Source organism: Ranitomeya variabilis, chromosome 3, assembly GCF_051348905.1.
Source record: "Ranitomeya variabilis isolate aRanVar5 chromosome 3, aRanVar5.hap1, whole genome shotgun sequence".
Taxonomy (NCBI): Eukaryota; Metazoa; Chordata; class Amphibia; order Anura; family Dendrobatidae; genus Ranitomeya; species Ranitomeya variabilis.
The window spans coordinates 87,277,538-87,302,747 of record NC_135234.1 but is presented as its reverse complement, the minus strand read 5'-3'; the positions used below and the strand labels follow the sequence as shown (position 1 = coordinate 87,302,747).

The following is a 25,210-nucleotide window of genomic DNA, read 5'->3' as shown; positions in this document are numbered from 1 at the left end:
CAATGCCCATCTTAGCACAAAAGGACCACCAAAATCTGGACACAAACTGGGATCCTCTGTCAGACACAATATTCTCAGGAATACCATGCAAACGAACCACATTCTGAAAAAAAAGTGGAACAAAATCGGAGGAGGAAGGCAGCTTAGGCAAGGGCACCAAATGGACCATTTTAGAAAAACGATCACAAACCACCCAGACAACAGACATCTTCTGAGAGACCGGAAGATCCGAAATAAAATCCATGGAAATATGCGTCCAGGGCCTCTTCGGGACAGGCAAAGGCAAAAGCAATCCACTGGCACGAGAACAGCAAGGCTTGGCCCGAGCACAAATCCCACAGGACTGCACAAAGGAACGCACATCCCACGACAAGGAAGGCCACCAAAAGGATCTAGCCACCAAATCCCTGGTACCAAAAATCCCAGGATGACCCGCCAACACCGAAGAATGAACCTCGGAAATGACTCTACTGGTCCATCTATCCGGGACAAACAGTCTCTCCACTGGACAACGGTCAGGTCTATTGGCCTGAAATTCCTGCAGTATCCGTCGTAAATCAGGGGAGATGGCAGACAAAATCACCCCCTCTCTGAGGACACCAGCTGGTTCAGAAACTCCCGGAGAGTCAGGCACAAAGCTCCTAGAAAGAGCATCAGCCTTCACGTTCTTCGAACCCGGAAGGTATGAAACCACGAAATTGAAACGGGAGAAAAACAGCGACCATCGAGCCTGTCTAGGATTTAGCCGTTTAGCAGACTCAAGATAAGTCAAATTCTTGTGATCCGTCAAGACCACCACACGATGTTTGGCTCCTTCAAGCCAATGTCGCCACTCCTCAAATGCCCATTTCATTGCCAACAACTCCCGATTACCAACATCATAATTCCGCTCGGCAGGCGAAAACTTTCTTGAAAAGAAAGCACATGGCCTCATCACAGAGCCATCAGAGCTTCTCTGTGACAAGACAGCCCCAGCTCCAATCTCAGAAGCATCAACCTCGACCTGGAAGGGCAGAGAGACATCCGGCTGACGCAAGACAGGAGCCGAAGAGAACCGACGTTTGAGCTCCTGAAAGGCCTCCACGGCCGCAGGAGACCAATTCGTCACATCAGAACCCTTCTTGGTCAAATCCGTCAAAGGCTTAACCACACTGGAAAAATTAGTGATGAAGCGACGGTAAAAATTAGCAAAACCCAAGAACTTCTGAAGACTCTTTACCGATGTAGGTTGAGTCCAGTAATAAATAGCCTGGACCTTGACTGGATCCATCTCAATGGTAGAAGGAGAAAAAATAAAGCCCAAAAAGGAAACCTTCTGGACTCCGAAGAGACATTTAGAGCCCTTCACAAACAAGGCATTGGCTCGCAGGACCTGAAATACCATCCTGACCTGCTTCACATGAGATTCCCAATCATCAGAAAAGACCAAAATATCATCCAGGTACACAATCATAAACCTATCCAGATATTCTCGGAAGATGTCGTGCAAGAAGGACTGGAACACAGAAGGGGCATTAGAAAGCCCAAAAGGCATCACCAAGTACTCAAAATGGCCTTCGGGCGTATTGAATGCTGTTTTCCATTCATCGCCCTGCTTTATACGCACAAGATTATACGCTCCACGAAGATCTATCTTGGTGAACCAACTGGCCCCCCTAATCCGAGCAAACAGATCGGACAACAGTGGAAAAGGATACTGAAATTTGACCGTGATGTTATTTAGAAGGCGATAATCTATACAGGGTCTCAGAGAACCATCCTTCTTGGCCACAAAAAAGAACCCCGCACCCAAAGGGGACGAGGACGGGTGAATATGCCCCTTCTCCAAAGACTCCTTGATATAACTCCGCATAGCGGCATGTTCTGGTAGAGACAAATTAAAAAGTCGTCCCTTAGGGAACTTACTACCAGGAATCAAATTTATGGCGCAATCACAATCCCTATGAGGAGGTAGGGCACTGGACTTGGGCTCATCAAATACATCCTGGTAGTCCGACAAAAATTCAGGGACTTCAGAAGGAGTAGAAGAAGCAATAGACACCAAAGGAGCATCGCCATGAATCCCCTGGCAACCCCAACTTGACACAGACATTGCTTTCCAATCCAGGACTGGATTACGAGCCTGCAGCCATGGCAGACCTAACACGACAACATCATGCAAATTATGTAACACAAGAAAGCGAATCACCTCCTGATGTGCAGGAGTCATGCACATGGTCACTTGAGCCCAGTACTGAGGTTTATTCTTGGCCAATGGCGTGGCATCAATTCCCTTTAGTGGAATAGGGAATTGCAAAGGCTCCAAGATAAAACCACAGCACCTGGCAAAAGACAAATCCATCAAATTCAGGGCAGCACCTGAATCCACAAAAGCCATAACTGAGTAGGATGACAGAGAGCAAATCAAAGTAACAGACAAAATGAATTTAGGCTGTACAGTACCAATGGTGACAGACTTAGCGAAGTTTTTTATGCGCTTAGAACAATCTGAGATAACATGAGCAGAATCACCACAGTAAAAGCACAACCCATTCTGACGTCTGTGATTTTGCCGTTCAATTCTGGTCAGAATCCTGTCACATTGCATAGACTCAGGCTTCTGCTCAGAAAATACCGCCAGATGGTGCACTGGTTTGCGCTCCCGTAAGCGCCGATCAATCTGAAAGGCCAAAGACATTGACTCATTCAAACCCGCAGGCGTGGGGAACCCCACCATAACATCCTTAATGGCTTCAGAAAGACCCTTTCTGAAAATCGCTGCCAGGGCACACTCATTCCATTGAGTGAGCACAGACCATTTCCTAAACTGACAGAAAATCTCTGCTTCATCCTGACCCTGGGAGAGAGCCAGCAAAACCTTTTCTGCTTGGTCTACCAGATTAGGTTCCTCATAAAGCACTCCAAGCGCCAGAAAAAACGCATCCACATTTTGCAATGCAGGATCTCCCGGCGCCAGAGAGAATGCCCAATCTTGAGGGTCACCACGCAACAAAGAAATAATAATTTTAACTTGCTGAACCGGATCACCAGAGGAACGAGGTCTCAGAGAAAGGAATAATTTGCAATTATTTTTAAAGTTCAAAAACCTAGATCTGTCTCCGGAGAACAGCTCAGGAATAGGTATCTTAGGCTCTGACATAGGACTGCGGACTACATAATCCTGAATGCCTTGTACCCTAGCAGTGAGATGATCCACACTAGAAGACAGACTCTGAAGGTCCATAGCTGCAGCTGAATTCTGAACCACCCAGAGATTAAGGGGAGGAGAAAGGCTAGACACACTGCAGAGGAAAAAAAAATGAACTCAGGATTTCTCTTATCCCTCTTTTGCGATGCATTAACTCTTTATTAGCCTGCTGTACTGTTATGATCCGGTGGTAGGATCACCAAACTGACCTGATAGGTAAACCTGAATAGTAGGACAAGCTCCGGGGATGTGGGAACTATACCGACCGCAATCCTGATCCTATCCACACACACTAAAGGCAGCCGTGGAGCGTTACCTAAAAACCTAGACGCCTCTTCACAGCCTGAGAAACTAGCTACCCCTAGAGAGAAAGCAAAGCCTCACTTGCCTCAGAGAAATAACCCCAAAGTTTAGACAGCCCCCCACAAATAATAACGGTGAGTTAAGGGGAAAATACAAACGTAGGAATGAAAAACAGGTTTAAGCAAATGAGGCCCGCTAACACTAAATAGACAGAAGATAGCAGGGATCTGTGCGGTCGGTACAAAACTATCAAAAACTATCCACGCAGAAAGTACAAGAACCCCCACACCGACTCACGATGTGAGGGGCGCACTCTGCTCCCCAGAGCTACCAGCAAACGAAAAATCACATATAAGCAAGCTGGACTGAACACATCATATACTGAGAAACATATTCAAGGAAACAATGAGCAAAAAGAACTAGCAAGACTTAGCTTCTCAGAAATAGACAGGTCACCAGGAAAATCCAGGAGAGGTCAGAACCAGTACTGAATACAACAACAGCAGGCAACAAGTAAAGGTCCAGGTGGAGTTAAATAGGAACCAGTATAGCAGGAAATGAGGCAGCTGAGCCCAGCTCCAGACCCGCAGTATCGCTAAAGGCCACCAGAGGGAGCCCAGACGGAATTCACAACAGTGGAGGCCACACACAATACTGAGCATCTTTTCCTTGTCATGACGCATTTCCACTGAAGTTGGATCAGCCTGTAATTTGATTTTCCACTTTGATTTTGATTATCATTCCAAATCCAGACCTCCATGGGATATTCATTTTGATTTACATTGATAATTGTTATGTTTTATTTTTCTGAACACATTCCACTATGCAATTAATAAAAATTTGCAACTGAAATATTTAATTCAGAGATATCTAGGATGTGGCATTTTAGTGTTCCCTTTATGTTTTTGAGGAGTGTATTATGTCTCCATTAACAAGATTTATTGCCCATTCCCAAAATAAGTGATAAATGTATTATCAATGGGGGTCCCACTGATGGAATGGAGAAGTAATGTTCGTCATTTAACTCACACAATTCAGACATTAACCTTGTGCTTATAAATGGTGGGGACCCTCAAGTGCTGGGACCGAGGGGGATCATACAAATATCACCTATCCTTTAAGTAGGTGATAAGTGTTGTTCAGGACCAACTTCTTTGATACAAACCTTAAAGCTTATGTCCATCTTTGCAACCAGTTTTTATTGTCCCAATCTATCTGAAATTTAAAAAAAAACTTTGCAGTAAGTCTTAAACATTTCTTAGTGTCAATCTTTTCTGCTGTAGTTAGAAGCGCTGCATTATTAATTTACATATTTTTCTATTAATATGCTCTATACTAATGATACATACAGTAATCCTGAGCTCAAAAGAGCCTACACACATTAGATGTTAGTCAGCCGAATGCACAAACGTCAGAAAAAAAGATTGATCGGGCATGTGGGATTTCAAGCGGTATGGCCCCCATAAGTCATTAGAAGTTTCCATGCACAACAAGGCACCATATGATAACCAGACCATTGACTCCTAGACAGATAATGGCTGGTTATTGTGCCATTGGCCACCAAAAATCGATAATATACATACCTATAAACGCTCAATAGCGGTCAGAAAATCCCCTTTCCCCAACTCTTCCAGCCACGCGTACTTGTGCTCCCAATGGTTAAAGAACAAAGCATCTCAAATGTGGAAACACAACATGCCCAATCCTTTTTACCCCTGATAACTTTTGACCAATCAAATCACATATTTTGGAGCAGGTGAGGGAATATGGTCCTCGCTCAGTTATTAGGTTCTATAAGTTCCAATTAGTACAATCATAAGAAAAACACATTACATTCTATTTGAATTCTATGGTTTTACTTATCAGGACATAATAAAAAAAAACATCTGGTCCTTAGAATATCTTAAAATTGGATAAATACAAACTCAGATCAGCAGCAACAAATTACAAATTGTCATTTTTATTTTTTTACAAAAACTAAGGCAAGATGCAAAAGCGGTGTTTGAAAAATTAAGCAGACCCTTACTACTTTGATAGGGATTAGGTGAGTAAGTAGTAGCTCTTGATTAATTGTTAATGAGCAAGTGCGACCACCTCAATAAAAGCAGAAGTTTTGTCAGTTTTGCTGGTCTGAAGCATTCAGGCATACAGTTAACACAGTACCAAGAAGGAAGGACTTCCAGCAATGATTTTAGAAAAACAATTATTGCTGCCCTGCATTTTGGGAAGGGTTACAAGGCTATTTCCAAACAAATTGGAGTCCACCATTCTGCACTGAGATACAATATTCACAAGTGTTTAAAGACTGAAGATAGTTGACAATCTTCCCAAGAATGGATGTCTAAGCAAATTCACCCCAAAGTCAGACTGTGCAATGCTCAAATCAATTAAAAAAACAAACAAGAGCTACAGCTCAGACTCTAAAGACCACGGTTTGCATGTTAAATATTCAAGTTCATGAGAATACAATTAGAAAAAAAAAATTGAACAATTGGCTTGTTTTGGAAGGGCTGCCAGAAAAAAAGCTGCGTATTTTTTCTAAAAAAGAATATGGCAGTCCAGCTAAAGTTTGCAAAGTTGAATCTGAACCATAAGAGGAGAGAAGAACAGATCCAAGTATGAATTGAAGTTGACCGGAAAGGGGAAGAATGATATATTAGACATCAGTGTGCCCATCGAAAAATTGATATAATCACTGTTAGATACAAATATACTGCAGGAATATTTCAGAAATTCTTAGAATTGGGTGACTTGCTCTGAAGATATGACATTTATGACAATGTTCAATAAACAGGAAGGTGCAGCAGAGCGGCGCATTCTTACAATAGCATCGACAAAAGCTGTCTGCTACCACACATCATATCTAACCTCCGTGGGAAATGGACTAATAACGACACCTTGAGAACTGGTAATCAGAGACAGTATGGAGAATTGTGTCTCTATCTACACTGAATAATCCTCTAAACATGCACGTCTGACTTTACAAAGCAAACAGAGCAAAACAAAGGCAAAGAGCCGGATATGTTTAATTAGAAACTCTGACGTGATTGTAAATGTCACTATTCTTTACCGCATCTACGCTCTAGCTTTATGGTGACAGTTTACTTCGTCTTTGGGTTCAGTTGTCAACAATCTTGTATCTAAAAAGTACAGTATATATGAATCTAAGGGTACTGTCACACAGTGGCACTTTGGTCGCTACGACGGCACGATCCGTGACGCTCCAGCGTCGCTCCAGCGTCGTAGACTGCGGTCACACTTCGCAATGCACGACGCTTGAGCGATAATTTCATGACGTATTTGCGATGTAGAAGCCGTTGGTTACTGTGCGCACATCGTATACAACCTTTGTTACACGATGCGATCATGCCGCCACAGCGGGACACTTGACGACAAAAGAAAGTTTCAAACGATCTGCTACGATGTACGATTCTCAGCGGGGTCCCTGATCGCAGTAGCGTGTCAGACACAGCGAGATCGTAACTATATCGCTGGAACGTCACGGATCATGCCGTCATAGCGACCAAAGTGCCACTGTGAGACAGTACCCTAAGAGACAAAGATGGCAGAAGGAAATCAAATGTCAAATCAAAGACTGCTTTGGACAATCCATGTTTGTGAATGGGTCACTGATCAATCTGAAGATGGGGTTTTCTGCTCCTGGGACACCCAACCATCAGCTTGACTCTAAGAGCAGGTGCAGACAGCCGGATAGTAGACTATTAGCATTAATTTGGTCATTAGGTGATGACAGCAAATTTGTTTTCTGCCTGTGATTGGTGTTAGGTGATCTCACGCCCCCCAACTGAAACTTATGAATTATGAGTTATAAATCTTCAGTACATACAGAAATTACTCTATGACGCAGACTCGGAAAACTTCAGATTATTGTTTTAACCCATTAACCGCATCAGCTTCTTCCAGAATGTGTTCCATATCAAAGAGCCCCTTCTTCATGCTTCAGTAATAAACGTCTTCACAAACAGCTCAACTCTCAATTTTCTTAGCAAGCACATATCTCTTTCTAGCCCTCCGGCAATGTCAGTGTTATTTTAGCTTGTCGACGTGTCTGCCATTGGCTTCTCTGATTGTTATGTTGATATTTTCCCGAAGTGTAACTCTATCTTATCTGAAATCACCCGGCTGAACTTGAAGCAGCAAGAAAGTTGAATGTATCTTACCTGAACCGTAGCTCTACATGGAAAAATACCACAAAAGTGAACCATAGTATCTATGATATTGGAATTTTGGATTATTTATTAATGGCTCATTCGGATTCTATTTGCTAAATGTTTGGGCGTTGCGTGTACCCCATTGTAGTTGGGTGACTTGACTATTTCTCAGCCATGCAGACGTCAAATTGAGCAGAAGCATGGGGACGACTGACTGCTGCTTCATTTCAGTGTTGGACTCTTATTCTGGCAATCGGTGAGGGTCCCAGTGGTCAAATGCACCATGATGTACAGTAATTGGGATCACTTATTTGTGAAACACTTTCCTGCCGATTTGAAGATGATGATGGAAGTTGCCTTCTTTCAGATATGGATCATTTCAGTAATCAGTATTGGACTGGAGGATCTTCTATCCACTTAGGGAAATAATTCCAAGGTAAAACAACATTTCTTCAACTGCATCATATTCTTTGTTGTCATTGCAAATGAGACACATATTCAATGAGGCTTTTTTGGAATCAGTCTTCAGATGTAGGTCATAGTGGCAAGTAATTGGCTCCAAAGTCATTTCCAACTGGAAATTACTTCTGGGTCCATTATATGTTAGAGCCTTGGGCCACCAGAAGATCTTCTGGTGTGTGTTGTCAAGTCTAATCTTGCCAATAATAGTATTAACAAGGAATCATCAGATCAGCTCCTATTGAAATGAATGTGATCTGAACTGCAGTACCTGAGAATGGCTACTACACAGTTTATGGTGCTATGGTGTTTTTCATTCCATAAACTGTGCAATTCCGGTCATCATGGGTCACAGTAACAGCTCATTGATGTGGCACTAAGCAGGGACAGTTGAAGGGTATGGCGCAGTCAATCAAAGGCCAGCTGCTGATGTTGGCGAACACGTGACGGGGCGCATGGCAGTGATGTCATGTGCTCCCATTGCTTGCACGTTGAAGTCAGCTGCCGGCTTTAGAAGAGGACGCCGCTCAGCGGGGGAGTGCAGCGAAGGTGAGTATAATTGTTTATTCTTTTCTATGCAGTAAAGAACAGCAGCACAATGGGGGATATATACCAGGATGGGGTCCAGGATAAGGGACATATTACCAGGATGAGGCCCAGGATAAGGGACATATACCAGGATGGGGGATATATACCAGGATGGGGATTTATATACCAGGATGGGGCCCAGATAGGATAATGGACATATATACCAAAATGAGAGATATATACACCAGGATGGGGGTGCGGTCCAAATCTTGCATCGTGGCAAATCAAACTCTAGTTATGTCACTGGCACTGAGTGCCAAATCTCCACTGATCTGATCTTACAGATAGGCCATCAATAGCGAAGTTCTGGACAATCCCTTTAAGCAATATACAATGTATTCCCTCCACGATCACTAATGCTTAAAATAATTAAGAATGTAGCGGTCATAAAACTTTCTGATTCTGTTTTGATTCTTTTTTTTGTGTTTTGTTTTTACTGTACTGTCTAAATAAAAGCCTTTTTTTATGTTTGGGAAAAATTATTTAATTATGGCTGTAAATACAGGAAATATTGTGCATGAACACAGTTTGTGTGAATATTTCAATTTATCAAATTCTCAGCAACATCCAAGAATATGAGAAAATCTGTCACGCACAGGTGGATAATTGCAATGTGTTTGCGGAGTAAAGTATACAAAATGCTGGAATGCCCCCTGTGTACAAGGTGACAGCTGTCATCAGGAAGGTGTTGTCCATGCCGGACAGAGGCGACAAAAATGTTCCGCTGTTTATTTACAGTAAAAATGTCACTTGTTTCTCCAGTTTGTACCATTCACACTTTTTCTTTTAGTTTTGCAAACATCACTGTTAGTCTACATTCACAGGACTGTATTTTAAGTCTGAGTGCTCTCCATGGAAAAATAGGACCAATCGCATTCAACTGGGCTGTTCAGATAACCTTTTTTTTTTATAATGTCCGGATGAAAAAAAATTGCAGCATGCACTAATTGCTTCTGTAGTTCAAATTCAAGTCTATGGCCGTGCAAAACAAATGTAGTGATATAGTTTCCAATTTTTACTGATACTCTGCCAATATTAGGAAACTGTTTTTGGTCTTGTAAATTTTATTCACTGCTGATGAATAAAAATGCATGCAATATGGATCACAATACAGAGGAAACATGGTCCATTTTTTCTGGATGAAAACTGGAAAAATGTTTATACTCTTGTTTAACCTAAATTCAAAGTACACAAGTGAATTAAAAAATTGTCTGATTTTCATGAAGAAAAAAATGGACGATTTTTCATCATTATTGTCATCTGTATGGTATTCATTATTATACATTCGCATGTTAAAATTGGCAATGTATCCATAACAGTCAGATGCTACAGGTGCTTCTCACAAAATTAGAATATCATCAAAAAGTTAATTTATTTCAGTTCTTCAATACAAAAAGTGAAACTCATACAGAGTCATTACACACAGAGTGATCTCTGTCTATATCCTTGCAGCCTCTTTCTCAATCTTGGTCAATCTCTGACCCACTATTGGACAATCCTTGCCCCTCTTCTGGACAATCTCTGTCCCACTCGTGCTCCAGGCCCACCAGCTTCCTACCAGTCCCAGGTCCGGTTCCAATTGGGAAAGGTGCTAGGATCGCTGTCTCAGCTCCTCCTCCCCTGGTCTTAGACCCCAGGTCTTCTTCAGGTTAGCTTCTATTCTTGATAGTGACCATCTGCACAATTCCCAGCCAGGGGCCCCTTATTGCCTAGCAGCTTTTTCCCCACGGCCTGTGAACCTTCTGCTCTCACTGCTACGTGCATCTCGCCCTTGGTCCTATACTACTTCCTAACCTTTCCCTAGGCCTAAGCACAATACATAACAAATGCATTTATTTTGCTGTATACAAACATCAATAAACATGTATAAATGTTGAATTTCACATAAATACACCATGGGGTGCGGCATGTAATATATGAACAGTGACCAGGGGATAGGAGGCATGTGAAGGTCCCGCCACCTCCTTACAACTGTGCGGCGCGCCCCCACACCGCCGCAGGGCCGAGGGGTACCCGGAGCCGGGCCTCTAGTTCTCAGTCTCGGGGTTGTCACGGTGGCTAGACCCGGTCCGTGGCCCTGTCCGTCAGTGGGGGACGTCCGGTGAAATAGGTGGTAGTAATGGTAGCGATGTAGCGGTGCGGTTGTGGGGTGTAAGTCGCGGTAAATAACGAGGACACCAGGTTGCAGTCTCTTTACCTCTTTACTGGAGATCTCTGAGTCCTCAGTCCGGAACACGGTTCACCAGGCTACGCAAGTCCGGCCGGTCCAATGGCACCTCCAGAGTTCTCCTCTCAGGTGGAAATCTGTGCCTTCCTTCTAGCGCTATGTGTTGTAGTCCTTCCCTGCTGTGCTCACGGAAAGTAACCCCACAACGGTTGTGTCTGTTTCTTAAGTTCCCTCACAACTCGATTTGATGTTCCTCTGTAATCCACCCCTTCCCTGTATTCAGGTTGGAATGGCACCCGTTTGTCAGGTAGGCCTGGAGTTCTTCCGGGACCCTAGAGTCGCCCCTCTCCCGCAATTGCCCCCCAAGACTTCATAGGTGATATGTGGTAGACAGCCCGCCTGAGACCGACTGTCCTGCCGCTGTTTGGAGTATGGCTTGAAGCTGTATTCTAATCCACTCCCTCGGCGTTCCGGCCACCGGTATTGCGCCTCAGCAGGGTGCTGCCTCTTTCAACAAAACCCCTGCTGGTATTCTCCTTCTGCTTGATCTCGTTTCTCACTCAGCACAATCTATCTCGCTTCTAGTCCTTTCTTGAGTCCCGCCGCTTCCAGGAGCCTGCGCGGACCCGTTACGTTCTCTCAATGCCAAGCCTCTGCCAGGATCCCACCCCTGGCAGAGACCCTACAGTCTCTCCCTTCACAACACCCCCTGCCACAGGGTGTTGCTCCGTTCAATCCCGTCAGCGTTCTCTGTCTGACTTCCTGCCTGACCCCCAGTTTACCCACTATGGTGGGGAGTGGCCTAATGAATAGCACCCTTAGCTCCCCCCGGAGGCCCAGCTGTGAAACATATTGGTGTCTGTGATACCTGATTGGAGGAACTCCTTCAGTGCCATCGAACGTACCATGGCTCCCCTTAGCGGCGAAGCCACAGCACTGCAACGACCAGGACTCTGGGGCGCTGCACTCCCCCCTGGTTAAACACAGTACTCCGGGACTGGGAAGAAAAACAACAATACAGATTAGCAAAAAGACATACAATTTTGTTGAGTGCAAACGATAAGTATACTTGAACAGGCTTCCCTTTATGGGAGGTGAGGACACTTTTAACGTTACAAACATAGTCAACATTATAAACTACAGGCTATACATAACTCCTGTTACCCAACCGGGTATTCTACTTAGTGCAAATTCTGGAACAATAAATTAACATTGCCTTTAAGAAACATACACTCTTAGTTTACCAAAGGCCTTCCTATAATCACATTACAGGGTAAGGTAACTTCACATTCTCCTACTTTGAACCTGCAGGACCGCCTGTCCCTATGGCACCAGACCTACTGCCTCTCCTTTCTTTTACAGGACCGCCCCGTTCAGCCAGGGCCTACTGCCTTTCGCTACTATACATAGTATAGACATAACATTCCTTTCATTTAAAGAACTCTGAGCCAGCTCTACTTGGCTCCTTTAAGGACTCACTCTCTAACCCCTACGGGTTCGCTTTCTGTCCTTAGCAACAAAGTAACTTTCTATGGGGACGCAGGGTTTACCTTCTATCCTCACCTTCATCATTACTTCTTTTACTTTCAACTATGCAGACCTCTACATCTACCCCTACGGGCTCTCTGCATCTTTTCTTTCTGCAAAACATTATTTAGAGTTCACATTTCAACAAATTCAACACATATAACTTAGCATGTAAAACAGTTACATTTCTTTTCAAGGCATCATTATGGCATTACTGTTCTGCAACAGTATCTCTCTCAAGTTCAGTTTCTCACATCCCCTTTAAGAGGGGACCAAGTCTTTCTGAGGTAGCTCGTTTTCTCAGCCTACCAGTCCATGCAAAGGTTCCGGTATGGTATCTTCGCAAAGTGTCTTTAACTAGAACCGGTAGGAAAGGTATCTTCACAAAGTGTCTTTGTCTCAAACCAATAGGGCAAATATCTTCGCAAAGTGTCTTTGGCTAAAACCAGTAGGGAGCATCTTTAAGAAGGTGCAAACTATTTACAAAAGAAAGTTCGAATCATGCACAGTCCATGATTTCTGCAGTTTGTGTAACTTTAAAACTTGTATAAACTTCAGGAAAACAACAGTGACCCCGGGTCAACAAAGGGGTCACCTTTAAAGTTTACCCTGGACGGGTTTAGCAGCAACTTAAAGAACAAACAGTAACTATTTACATTTTTCATGGTATCGAGGTTTATTCTTCTTCCGGTGGCTGGGGCTCCGGGCCCCCGGCCACTGTAGCGCCAGTGTCCTCGGTTCGAACATGCAGATGGACTCGACTGGCCAACTCTGGGGCTGCTACTAGACGTACCGTTGCGATGGTGACAAGTTCAGGTGCTCCCGGGACCAGGTCTGGGGTAGCAAGTGCTGCGGCTCCAGACATACACCGCCGAACATTCCGTGCATACCACCCGAGTGGGTTCAAGTGGCGGCTGTAGGTCACTGGATCCCCCTTTTGTAACGGTTCTCCGCTTCGGCCACAACAGGGAGCCCTCACGTTACAATGCGCAACGAAAACATCAGTATCCAGTCCCGGCTCGTGTATGAGGCCCCACCCCCTTTTTACATGGTAGGCCAACACAGTGCCCCGCCTTACCGCGTCTCTGTCATCCCATGCCGGGGGGGGGTTGTTGTACTTTCGATGGGCCCATCGACTCAGCTCCTTTCTGTCCTTTCCACTGCAGAATCAAGCACTGTCTATATTGTTCCCATGTAAGCACCGCAAGAGTGGACCCGTTCTCCCGGGATCCATCTGCTCTAAACCAGGGGGTGTCCCACCGAAGAACTACTCCATCTAAGCTCACATCCACGGGCTTCCCCACTCCGGTCGACAGCGGTGGCACCATCCTCCCCAGATCATCGGGGGATAGCACCATTAGCCCTGCCGAGATAAGTCGCTCCCTACTGCGATAGAGGTGGGTCATGGAAGCGGGCTCGCGGAGGGGAGCAGGGACGTCGGCCATACCTGCGCCTAATATGGTTCCATCGGTGTCGCTCCGGTCCGTTAACGAGGACGCTGGAGTCTGCTGCAGCCCGGACCGGGGCTCCTCCAATGGGATGCTCGGATTCGGCTCCGCTGGCTGTGGTTCCTCCTCCTCTAACTCCGAGGTCGGGATTGGTGGACGTAACTCCGCTGTCGGGTCCGCAGGCTTCCGGTCCATCTCCGGTGAAGAAGGGCAGGCCGGAACTGCTTCTTCCTCGCTCAGGCACTCGCCGTTCATCATCGCTGCCTGATAGTCGGTGGCAGTGCATGCACCTAGCTCCGCCATTTCTCTGAGGTCGGGCTTCTCCGTCACCAGCCTCTCGCCGTTGCATATCAAGGGGTGTTTCTCTTCTGCTTTGGGGCAGGTCATTCCTCTGCAGCCAGAAGTGCAGGGGGCGGTAGCCATTTCTCGCGCCACACTGGGAGTCTCCGCCCATAACACGCCCTCCTTCCCCTTGGGTGTAGCAATGGCGGCGCCTTTTGGCGGGAACTTTTGGCGGCTAATGGCGCAGCACAGTCTTACAATAAAGTACAGTCCAAGCACAACAAATCACAGTCTCTAGGCACACATGACCTGATTCTTCAGGCTTAAGTAGATCCTGTTCGTGACGCCAAGTCTGCGGCGCGCCCCCACACCGCCGCAGGGCCGAGGGGTACCCGGAGCCGGGCCTCTAGTTCTCAGTCTCGGGGTTGTCACGGTGGCTAGACCCGGTCCGTGGCCCTGTCCGTCAGTGGGGGACGTCCGGTGAAATAGGTGGTAGTAATGGTAGCGATGTAGCGGTGCGGTTGTGGGGTGTAAGTCGCGGTAAATAACGAGGACACCAGGTTGCAGTCTCTTTACCTCTTTACTGGAGATCTCTGAGTCCTCAGTCCGGAACACGGTTCACCAGGCTACGCAAGTCCGGCCGGTCCAATGGCACCTCCAGAGTTCTCCTCTCAGGTGGAAGTCTGTGCCTTCCTTCTAGCGCTATGTGTTGTAGTCCTTCCCTGCTGTGCTCACGGAAAGTAACCCCACAACGGTTGTGTCTGTTTCTTAAGTTCCCTCACAACTCGATTTGATGTTCCTCTGTAATCCACCCCTTCCCTGTATTCAGGTTGGAATGGCACCCGTTTGTCAGGTAGGCCTGGAGTTCTTCCGGGACCCTAGAGTCGCCCCTCTCCCGCAATTGCCCCCCAAGACTTCATAGGTGATATGTGGTAGACAGCCCGCCTGAGACCGACTGTCCTGCCGCTGTTTGGAGTATGGCTTGAAGCTGTATTCTAATCCACTCCCTCGGCGTTCCGGCCACCGGTATTGCGCCTCAGCAGGGTGCTGCCTCTTTCAACAAAACCCCTGCTGGTATTCTCCTTCTGCTTGATCTCGTTTCTCACTCAGCACAATCTATCTCGCTTCTAGTCCTTTCTTGAGTCCCGCCGCTTCCAGGAGCCTGCGCGGACCCGTTACGTTCTCTCAATGCCAAGCCTCTGCCAGGATCCCACCCCTGGCAGAGACCCTACAGTCTCTCCCTTCACAACACCCCCTGCCACAGGGTGTTGCTCCGTTCAATCCCGTCAGCGTTCTCTGTCTGACTTCCTGCCTGACCCCCAGTTTACCCACTATGGTGGGGAGTGGCCTAATGAATAGCACCCTTAGCTCCCCCCGGAGGCCCAGCTGTGAAACATATTGGTGTCTGTGATACCTGATTGGAGGAACTCCTTCAGTGCCATCGAACGTACCATGGCTCCCCTTAGCGGCGAAGCCACAGCACTGCAACGACCAGGACTCTGGGGCGCTGCAACTGTATCAATGCGGTGTGGCATGGAGGCAATCAGCCTGTGGCACTGCTGAGGTGTTATGGAAGCCCAGGTTGCTTTGATAGCAGCCTTCAGATCATCTGCATTGTCGGGTCTGTGTCTCTCATCTTCCTCTTGACAATACCCCATAGATTCTCTATGGGGTTAAGGTCAGGCGAGTTTGCTGCCAATTAAGCATAGTGATAATGTTGTTTTTAAACCAGGTATTGGTACTTTTGGCAGTGTGGACAGGTGCCAAGTCCTGCTGGAGAATGAAATTTCCATCTCCAAAAAGCTTGTCAGCAGAGGGAAGCATGAAGAGCTCTAAAATTTCCTGGTACATGGCTGCTCTGACTTTGGTCTTGATAAAACACAGTCCAACAGATGACATGGCTCCCCAAACCAACACTGATTGTGGAAACTTCACACTAGACCTCAAGCAGCTTGGATTGTGGCCCCTCCACTCTTTCTCCAGACTCTGGGACCTTGATTTCCAAACGAAATGCAAAATTTACTTTCATCTGAAAACAACACCATGGACTACTGAGCAACAGTCCAGTTCTTTTTCTCCTTGGTCCAGGTAAGATGCTTCTGACTTTGTCTATTAGACAGGAGTGGCTTGACACAAGGAATGCGCCACTTGTAGCCCATGTCCTGGATCCTTCTGTGTTTGGTGGCTCTTGAAGCAATGACTCCAGCAGCAGTCCACTCTTTGTGAATCTCCCCAACATTTTTGAATGGCCTTTTCTTAACAATCCTTTCAAGGCTGCGGTTATCCCAGTTGCTTGTGCACCTTTTTCTACCACACTTTTTCCTTTCACTCAACCTTCCATTAATATGCTTTGATACAGCATTCTGAGCAGCCAACTTTTTTAGCAATTACCTTTTGTGGCTTACCGTCCTTGTGGAGTGTGTCAATGACTGCTGTCTGGACATCTGTCAAGCCAGCAGTCTTCCCCATGATTGTGGAGCCTACTGAAGCAGACTAAGGGACCAAAACAAGGAAGAGACTAGTGCATGCTGCAATTTTCATGGGGACATGTAGTCTGAAGCATTTACCACTACAGCTCTATTCTCCACCCAGCATCACCACATTCTCCTGCTTGATTGACGGCTTCTTTCCCTGAAGTCACATAGCGTAGAGGCTGTCAGTCAAGCAAGTGAAGAGGAGGTGGGCATTAGAGCTGGGATGACTGAGGCTTCAGGCCTCCCATAGCACTTCAACCTCATTTGCATATAAATTAGAATGCTGATTTCTCAGTAACAGAGGAAAGAACTGGCCGTGTAAAAATATAGCTATACTTGTCTTTGAAAACCTATATGCCCATATAAATAATTTGAGGAGTGAAATCCTGCTGAGATTCCCTTTAATAGTATCAGTTTTTCATATGGACCAAAGTTCCATGGGCCAGTTGTGACACCCACTGTAGGTACACCTCGGTATGACCTCTGTAAAAGGCATCAAAACACTGCTAACTGCAGCAGAAAAGGTGAGGGAGATGTTCATGAATGGGACTTCCCTCTAGGTACTTGGCAGACATGCATTGGATAGTTTCTGCAGCAAATCTGATAAGTGAGAACTTATCCTTATATTGTACATTTAACAAATAAGTGCAAATTGTATTGCACATACGTAGACCTACATGCTGGAAGCAAAACTCATATGGTTGGTCACTTGATGAGTACATGGGAACATTTTTGCTATGCTTTGTGAGAGAAGCTCCGAGCAACAACTGAAACCCTACATTGTACCCAATGTTACACTTCACCCTCTCGGGAGGAATGTTCATTTTTGCCTTGGTTCCATGTGTATTTTTAAGCTTGCACAGTAAAGTCCACAATGTATGTGTAGTCACAGAACGAGACATTTCCGCTCTGGCGATAGTTCTGTTTTTGTCCAATAGTGTCCACAAATGGTAGATATTTTAGTCTCCGGTGACCAAGTCATTCCCAGCAGACAGCTTTGGATTAACAGCAGCCATTAATGTTAATTTTCTAGTGCAGTCCTCCCAGAGGAAATGTCTTATTAGTACAGTTCTGCATCCATTGGGTTTTCCTAGTATGTGTGAGCTATGCTAAAAGCACAGAATAGATTTGCTATTTTCTGTCCTTAGGGATGAACATAAATGCTGGAGCATAAATCTTCGGTCGTTACTTATTATGAACTCTGCTTCAGTGCTGTTCTCTCTAAAGGATGATTAAGATGGAAAAGTTTCTAGAAGTGTACCATCATCTATGGGTAATTTATAGATACATTACTAAATAATAACTATTGATCATAGTGAATTCCCACAAAGCAAATATTCACACAATAATTCAGTAGGAATTCAAGTACTTGTAGGTCTTTATCTCTACATTTATTGTGGTATTGAAAATCCATTAGCTGAGGTTATGTAATAATGTGTATCTTCTGGGATCTATTTACAATGGTGGTAAGTTATGAAGATTTCTCATATTGGTAAATTATTAGCTATACATTTTTTCTAAATGGTACTTTGTGCTCACTAATATGGTTTTAGCTGTAAAAATTATTGAACATATACATAGTACATCTTTATCCTAAAATCTGTATAGGATGTACATTACTGCATGTATTTTAAACATTGGAACATCATAAACTACGTAGTTGTCAAGGTTAAAGGGGCTTTCTGGGACTATTTTATTTTTTTCCCTATTTTATTTTTTTTCCTGTTGGACTAAGAACTTACAGGCGGATCGCTCCTGCTGGCGATTCTGCTGCTTCAAGTCACAGAGCAGCTCTTCCTCTTCCAGTCTGCTCTGTTGATAGGGTGTGACTGCTGACATCATGCTGACTGACAGCCGGCTCCTCACAATTATACAGCAGGAAGTCAACTGTGAATCAGCATGACCTCGGCAGTCACACCTCATCGGCAGAGTAAAGCGGAAGAGAAGCAGGTCGCTGCTCTGGCGATGTGATGTCATCGATAGCGCCAGAATCGCCAGCAGGAGCAGTCTGTGATCGATCTGATCTGTCAAATATCGGCGCCGGGCACAACAGGCAGGTAGATAGCAATTACTTGTGGAACACCAAAAAACAAAATATATTGGGTATCATTTTGAACATAAACCAAAAAGAAACAAACCCTTTAAAATGTAACTTTTAATTACTAATATTGTTAAAAAAATCAATTCACAATTTATTTAGAAAATGAACATAAAGTAGCACCTCCCAGACCCTTGAGATAGGGGAATATTATGCAAATATTATTATTAGAAAACAGGGAGTTTAACAAAGTGTGGTGTAGCAATCCTACACTGGCCCTAATGGGACCCTATTGAACTGATGGCCTACCTAGTAGCGGAGGTTGGCACCCTAAGATTCGATATGGCGCCCCCGCTCAACATCGGCAGTCCCTTAAAGTCCCGTCATACCCCTATTCTAGGGCTATAGCAATAAACCAATAAACCAACATGCACACAGTATACAACTAGTTGTCTATGACACCACTAAGCTGTGTCTATGAAAGAAAATCTATCTCTGATAATTTAGCTAAATGCCAGAGATCCAGAGGTTCCTATGGCTATAAATGGCGTCTCTGCTTATTTATGGAGTACCCAAAGGGTTAAATCACAGCTTCATACAATAAAGTGCATATGTGCTAAAGATGGAATGCATTTAGTGCAGGTATATATAGGCCACCTTCAGATACAATTAGGGTAATTAAGGTGCCTTTTCCCCTCCTCACCCCTCTTTCAAGAACCAGACGCGGTAATTACGGTAGCCTCGGAATAAATTGAGGCACCTGCCGTCCACCCCTACCCATTCCTTCTTCCTATTAAGGCACACTCCTATTGTTGGTCCCCTGATCAGCCCCAATAACAAGAGGGGGCGAAATGCGTAGGGACAATGGACATCAATACTGGAAACTACTGAAACCAACTAAATAATCCATTGTGATCTTTTCAAATTGAAATGGCTTTCTAATTGTCTATGATTAATGATAAGGCACTTTACTGTTTGCATAGAGCACCACAATTGTATCTGAAGGTGGCCTATATACACCTGCTCTCTGGCATTTAGTTAAATTATCAGAGATATATTTTCTTTCATAGACGCAGCTTAGTGGTGTCATAGACAACTAGTTGTATACTGTGTGCATGTTAATTTATTGTTATAGCCCTAGAATAGGGGCATGCAGGGACTTTAAGGGACTGCCAACGTTGAGGGGGGGGGGCCATATTGAATCTTAGGGTGCCAACCTCCACTGCTAGGTAGGCCATCAATTCAATAGGGTCCCATTAGGGCCAGTGTAGGATTGCTACACCACACTTTGTTAAACTTCCTGATTTCTAATAATAATATTTCCAAAATATTCCCCTATCTCAAGAGTCTGGGAGGTGTTACTTTATGTTTATTTTCTATATAAATTGTGAATTGATTTTTTAACAATATTAGTAATTTAAAGTTAAATTTTAAAGGGTTTGTTTCTTTTTGGTTTAGATAGAAACTACTTGCCTGTAAGTCCTTAAAAAAATTAAATAGTCCCAGATAACCCCTGTACAAAGCATGGCCGTGGTGGCATTACCTATTATTGTAGGGGAACGTCAACCTTTCACAATGCATTCTGAGCCTAATGGATGCATTGATAATATAACAATTACTGCTAGACATAATATATGGCATAATGATGCTGGAGACTACTACTAAAGAAAATGACTGGGGCCCAATGTCAGTTACAACAATTTGGTCTTGGAAGAAAATCTTAAAAAAGTAGGCTACATAGGTCGAATATGATCTGGGGGATACATACAAAACTTTATTTCAAAGGCCAGGAGAGCTCCAGATATACATTTGTACAAAAAAAGTTAATTCCCTCTATTTTGTTCTTAGGTCCAACATTCTGTAAAGATTACTCTAATAATAGAATAAAATCTCTAAAAAACCCACAACTCTTTAAAAAGACCAGTCTCTTATGCAGACCAGATTTCAACTGTACTGTATAAGAAAGTGGTTTTCTCAAAGAAAAAAAAGGACATGCATGTGCTGTGTTTATAAACCTCTGGCAAAAATTAAGAGACCAGTACATCAAAACCCTGTCATGGCCAGCCCAATCTCCAGACCTGAACCCCATTGAAAACCTCTGAAATGTAATCAAGAGGATGATGGATAGTCACAAGCCATCAAACAGAGAAGAACTGCTTACATTTTTGCGCCAGAAGCAGTGTGAAAGACGGGTGGAAAGCATGCCAAGACGCATGAAAGCTGTGATTAATAATCATGGTTATTCCACAAATATTGATTTCTATACTCTTCCTGAGTTAAAACATTAGTATTGTTGTTTCTAACTGATTATGAACTTGTTTTCTTTGCTTTTTTTGAGGTCTGAAAGCACTGGTTATTTATTATTTTTTAATTTTGACCATTTCTCCTTTGCAGAAAAAAAAATTACAAAATGTATAACTTGGAAATTCGGAGACATGTTGTCCGAAGTTTATAGAATAAAAGAACAATATACATTTTACTCAAAAATATACCTATAAAGAGAAAAATCAGATAAAATGCTTTCTGGACCGTTGCCCGCATTCTCCACCAAATGTGGTGAAACGCTACCTGGGTTGGGGAACACTCGCTTGGTACGGGATTTAAGCACTCAGGCACGGTTTCTCCATGTAAACAGTCTTATTCGGTTTATTAGATATCATAAACCATAACACAAAAGGTTCATTACATACATCAACAGAACATTTTAACCACCGACAGTCTGTTCCAATGGCAGATACGTCTCTGCCCATAACCCCTTGTTATCTGGAGTTACCTTACAGGAGCTCCGGCTCCACACACTGACTCCTGCCAGTGCTGTTCACAGGGGAAAGCTGCCTCACTGGGATCACTGTCCTTGTGACCAGGGCACCTCGGATAGTCCAGACCCACAGTAGGAACTGTAGCTTCCCCAACACATAGGCCATCAGTCTATGGTCTCACCAGGTGCTTCCAGGACTCCAGGACAATCCAACACCCTGGCCATTCCAGGACTCACACTCTCAGCAGGTGCTTGCAGGACTCCAGTCCATCCCAGGACAATGCAACACCCTGAGCATTCAGGTCCACGGTCTCTCTAGGTGCTTCCAGGAAACCTCCACTCACAGGAGCTTCCAACACCGACCGTCCAGGACCTTGCACATGGACCAAACAGATCCATACACTCTGACCATGTGACCAGACCTCAGTCACATTATATGGTTGTAACCACTCCCCTAGATGGGAGTATGTGTAGTTAGCCAGTCCCACTCAGCTCACCAGCTAACCCTATAAGCCCGCCCTTTTAACTAAACACAACAAACTCTTGTGGCACTATAAGTCCCAGCATAACCATATCACTTTGGGCTTACTGCGCAGAGCACCTCTGCGACACATACCGGCCATTTACAATCCTGCCGGACTTTGTCTCATCACCATAATTATGCCTCCAAGCGCATCCTGAAGCATACACACAGCGCCCCCTGGCTATAACATGGGTTACCGCACCACTATATATATATATATATATATATATATATATGATATTTATGTATTATGTTTTGCTTAAATTGCACCATCATATCATCATATTCCACAGCGTCACTGTCCCCACACAGTCTAATTTCCCTATCAGTATGTCTTTGGGGTGTGGGAGGAAACCTACGCAAACACGAGGAGAACATACAAACTCCTTGCAGACGTTGTCCTTGGTGGGTTCAAACCCAGAACCCCAGCTCTGCAATGCAGCAGTGCTAACCGCTGAGCCACCGTGTCGCCCAGATATACCGTATATGTAATAACTTCATATGTAATAGCATATATATTATATGTATATATTGCTTATATGTAATTTATATGCAATATATACAGTACATTTGCCTTTTTTATTCCTCTTCCCTAGGAGAACGCTTTTCAATACAGTTTTGGATGGCCCTCTGAAAGAGATTTCAGAGTAGCTCTATCTTTACAACCTGATATTTCTCATTACAGCCAACACTAATTCTAATAATGACAATTTCAGTTTATGGATATTACCTGTTGTGGCAAGCAGAGGAAGCAGTTGACCAAATTAAGCCCAAATTTCATAACTTCATAAATAGAGTTGAGCAAAAAGATTTGTAGGACACTGATCCAGTGACCAGATTGATAGTCCCAGGCTTCTGGACCAATGCCCTGCAAGTCTCCTGCTGCTGGATTCCCTAAGGCTACTTTCACACTAGCGTCGTGCACTGCACGTTGCTATGCGTCGTTTTGCAGAAAAACGCATCCTGCAAAAGTGCTTGCAGGATGCGTTTTTTCTCCATAGACTTTTATTAGCGACGCAGTGCGACGCATTGCCACACGTCGCAACCATCGTGCGACGGTTGCATCATGTTGCGTCGGACCGTCGCCACCAAAAACGTTGCTTGTAACGTTTTTTGGTGCGTCATTCCCGTCTTTTCCGACCGCGCATGCGCGGCCGGAACTCCGCCTCCCCGCACCTCACAATGGGGCAGCGGATGCGTTGAAAAACAGCATCCGCTGCCCCCGTTGTGCGGCGCATTCACTGCTAGCGTCGGTACGTCGCAACGACGCAATTCATCGTGCGTCATCCGACGCTAGTGTGAAAGTAGCCTAAGACTTCTTCTGATTAATAGGCGCAGCAGAACGCCATGTGTGCGTCACACAGCAATAATGATGTCGCGCCAGGTCTGCTCAAGTCAAATAATAAACTAAAGTGTTGTGACGCTAGTCACTACTCACTGAGAGACCATGAAGCAGAAAAGTCAGACGTTCTGGTGTCAATACCAAGAGAGAACGTAGATAACCAAGGGAAAAGACGAAGGTGTAAGTCAGGGCACAGTCCAGGGTCAATAGCAAGAGATAGCGGATCAAAAGCCTAAGGACAAGACAAAGGGATAGTCAGAACACGGTACAAAGGGGTCAGGCAGCAGAAGATCAGAACTCAGAGCTCCAGACTCAGGCTAACACTCACCAGGAAGCACAAACTACGTCTGGCAGGGATCGGGGCAGACAGCTCAGTTAAGTAGCTGGGCAATCTCCAGAACACGGAACACCTGGAGAAAGTCCCGCACCTCCCAGTTACAGATTGGACAGATTGGACAGATGAGCTGTTAATCAAAGCACCAACAGCTCAGCACGCCCATCACAAGTATTAGGACTCAGGGATAACCCGAGGGTGGACCCTCTGGGTCGTGACTCTAGAGCCCCCTGAGGGCGAGCGGACCAGATGGAACCACCCCTTATACAGGGAGTGTTAGGAGCAGACCCAAGGGGGATGGAGACACAACTGCTAGAGCCAAAGGGATGACTACAGAGGGTCGGAGGTAGAGGGAACTAGTTGGAAGGAACTGGGGGATGAGGCCTGAAGCCTGACCGGTAGGGTTGAGGCACAGGTGAGACACAGCGGAGACACAGGGGAGATAAGGCAGTGACACAGGGCGAATGCGGCAGTGGCACAAGGCTTGTAATATAGAGAAAGCACCACTGTAATAATGCACACCACGCAATATGTAAAAAAATGCAAAAAGAGGCTTTTATTGATACAACACACACGTTAAAACATAACTAAAATGCAACACGGCAAAGAACCCGGTCCATTAAAGATAATCCACATAACAATTCATGCATATTATAATACCTAAACATAGACCTTGTTCCCAGGTCCGTCCACCTTGTGCATGGGGAGACCTGCCCCTGCCAATATCTACATACGGGTAATCCATACTCTATTGATCTCTAGGGTCTCTGCTTCATGGGCCTTTTTGTGATTTCGCATATGTTTCCCGGTCAGGGGCTGATTAGCCCTGGGAATGTTTGTGCTCTATTTCTCCTTTTGTAGGATATTCTTGTTGTAGTCATATTTTTGTGATGATTATAAAGCTTAGATTAGCAGTCCCATGAGCCAGTAGTTGCATGGGCTATGTTTAGGTATTATAATATGCATGAATTGTTATGTGGATATTATCTTTAATGGACCGGGTTCTTTGCCGTGTTGCATTTTAGTTATGCTTTAACATCTGTGTGTTGTATCAATAAAAGCCTCTTTTTGCATTTTTGTACATATTGCGTGGTGTGCATTATTACAGTGGTGCTTTCTCTATATTACAAGATTTGGCCTTCACCATTGTTTGCACCCCGCTTTGATCTTGATTTTGATTTATATTCTTGTTATGGTAGTGCGCTTGGTGCCTTTTTGTCTGTATAGTGGCACAAGGCTGGCGCAATAGTGACACTGGGTAGGCACAGCAGAGACACCAGGCAGGAACGGCAAAGACACAACAGGCAGGTACGGGAGAGACACAGAACAGAAAACGGCAGGGACACCAGACAGGCACGATGGGGACCCAGGGCAGGCACGGGAGAGGCACAGGACTGGAGCGGCAGGAACACCAGGCAGGCACGACGGGGACCCAGGGCAGGCACGGGAGAGGCACAGGACAGAAGCGGCAGGGACACCAGGCAGGCACGACGGGGACCCAGGACAGGCACGGGAGAGGCACAGGACTGGAGCGGCAGGAACACCAGGCAGACACGACGGGGACACAGGGCAGACACGGGAGAGGCACAGGACTGGAGCGGCAGGAAC

The 25,210-nt window shown here is 45.0% G+C and overlaps 1 long non-coding RNA gene across 2 annotated transcripts in view; it reads left to right on the top strand.

Annotated features, from left to right (window-relative positions):
- Positions 1–7,356: 7,356 nt before the first annotated feature.
- Positions 7,357–25,210, top strand: part of LOC143815269 (uncharacterized) — an 80,536-nt gene continuing 62,682 nt past the window's right edge. The window contains exons 1-2 of one of the 2 annotated variants that reach the window (XR_013223710.1): positions 7,357–8,098; positions 17,756–17,880. This is a non-coding gene — a long non-coding RNA (uncharacterized LOC143815269). The remainder of the gene's footprint in view (positions 8,099–17,755; positions 17,881–25,210) is intronic. The other variant, XR_013223711.1, reaches the window with a different exon arrangement.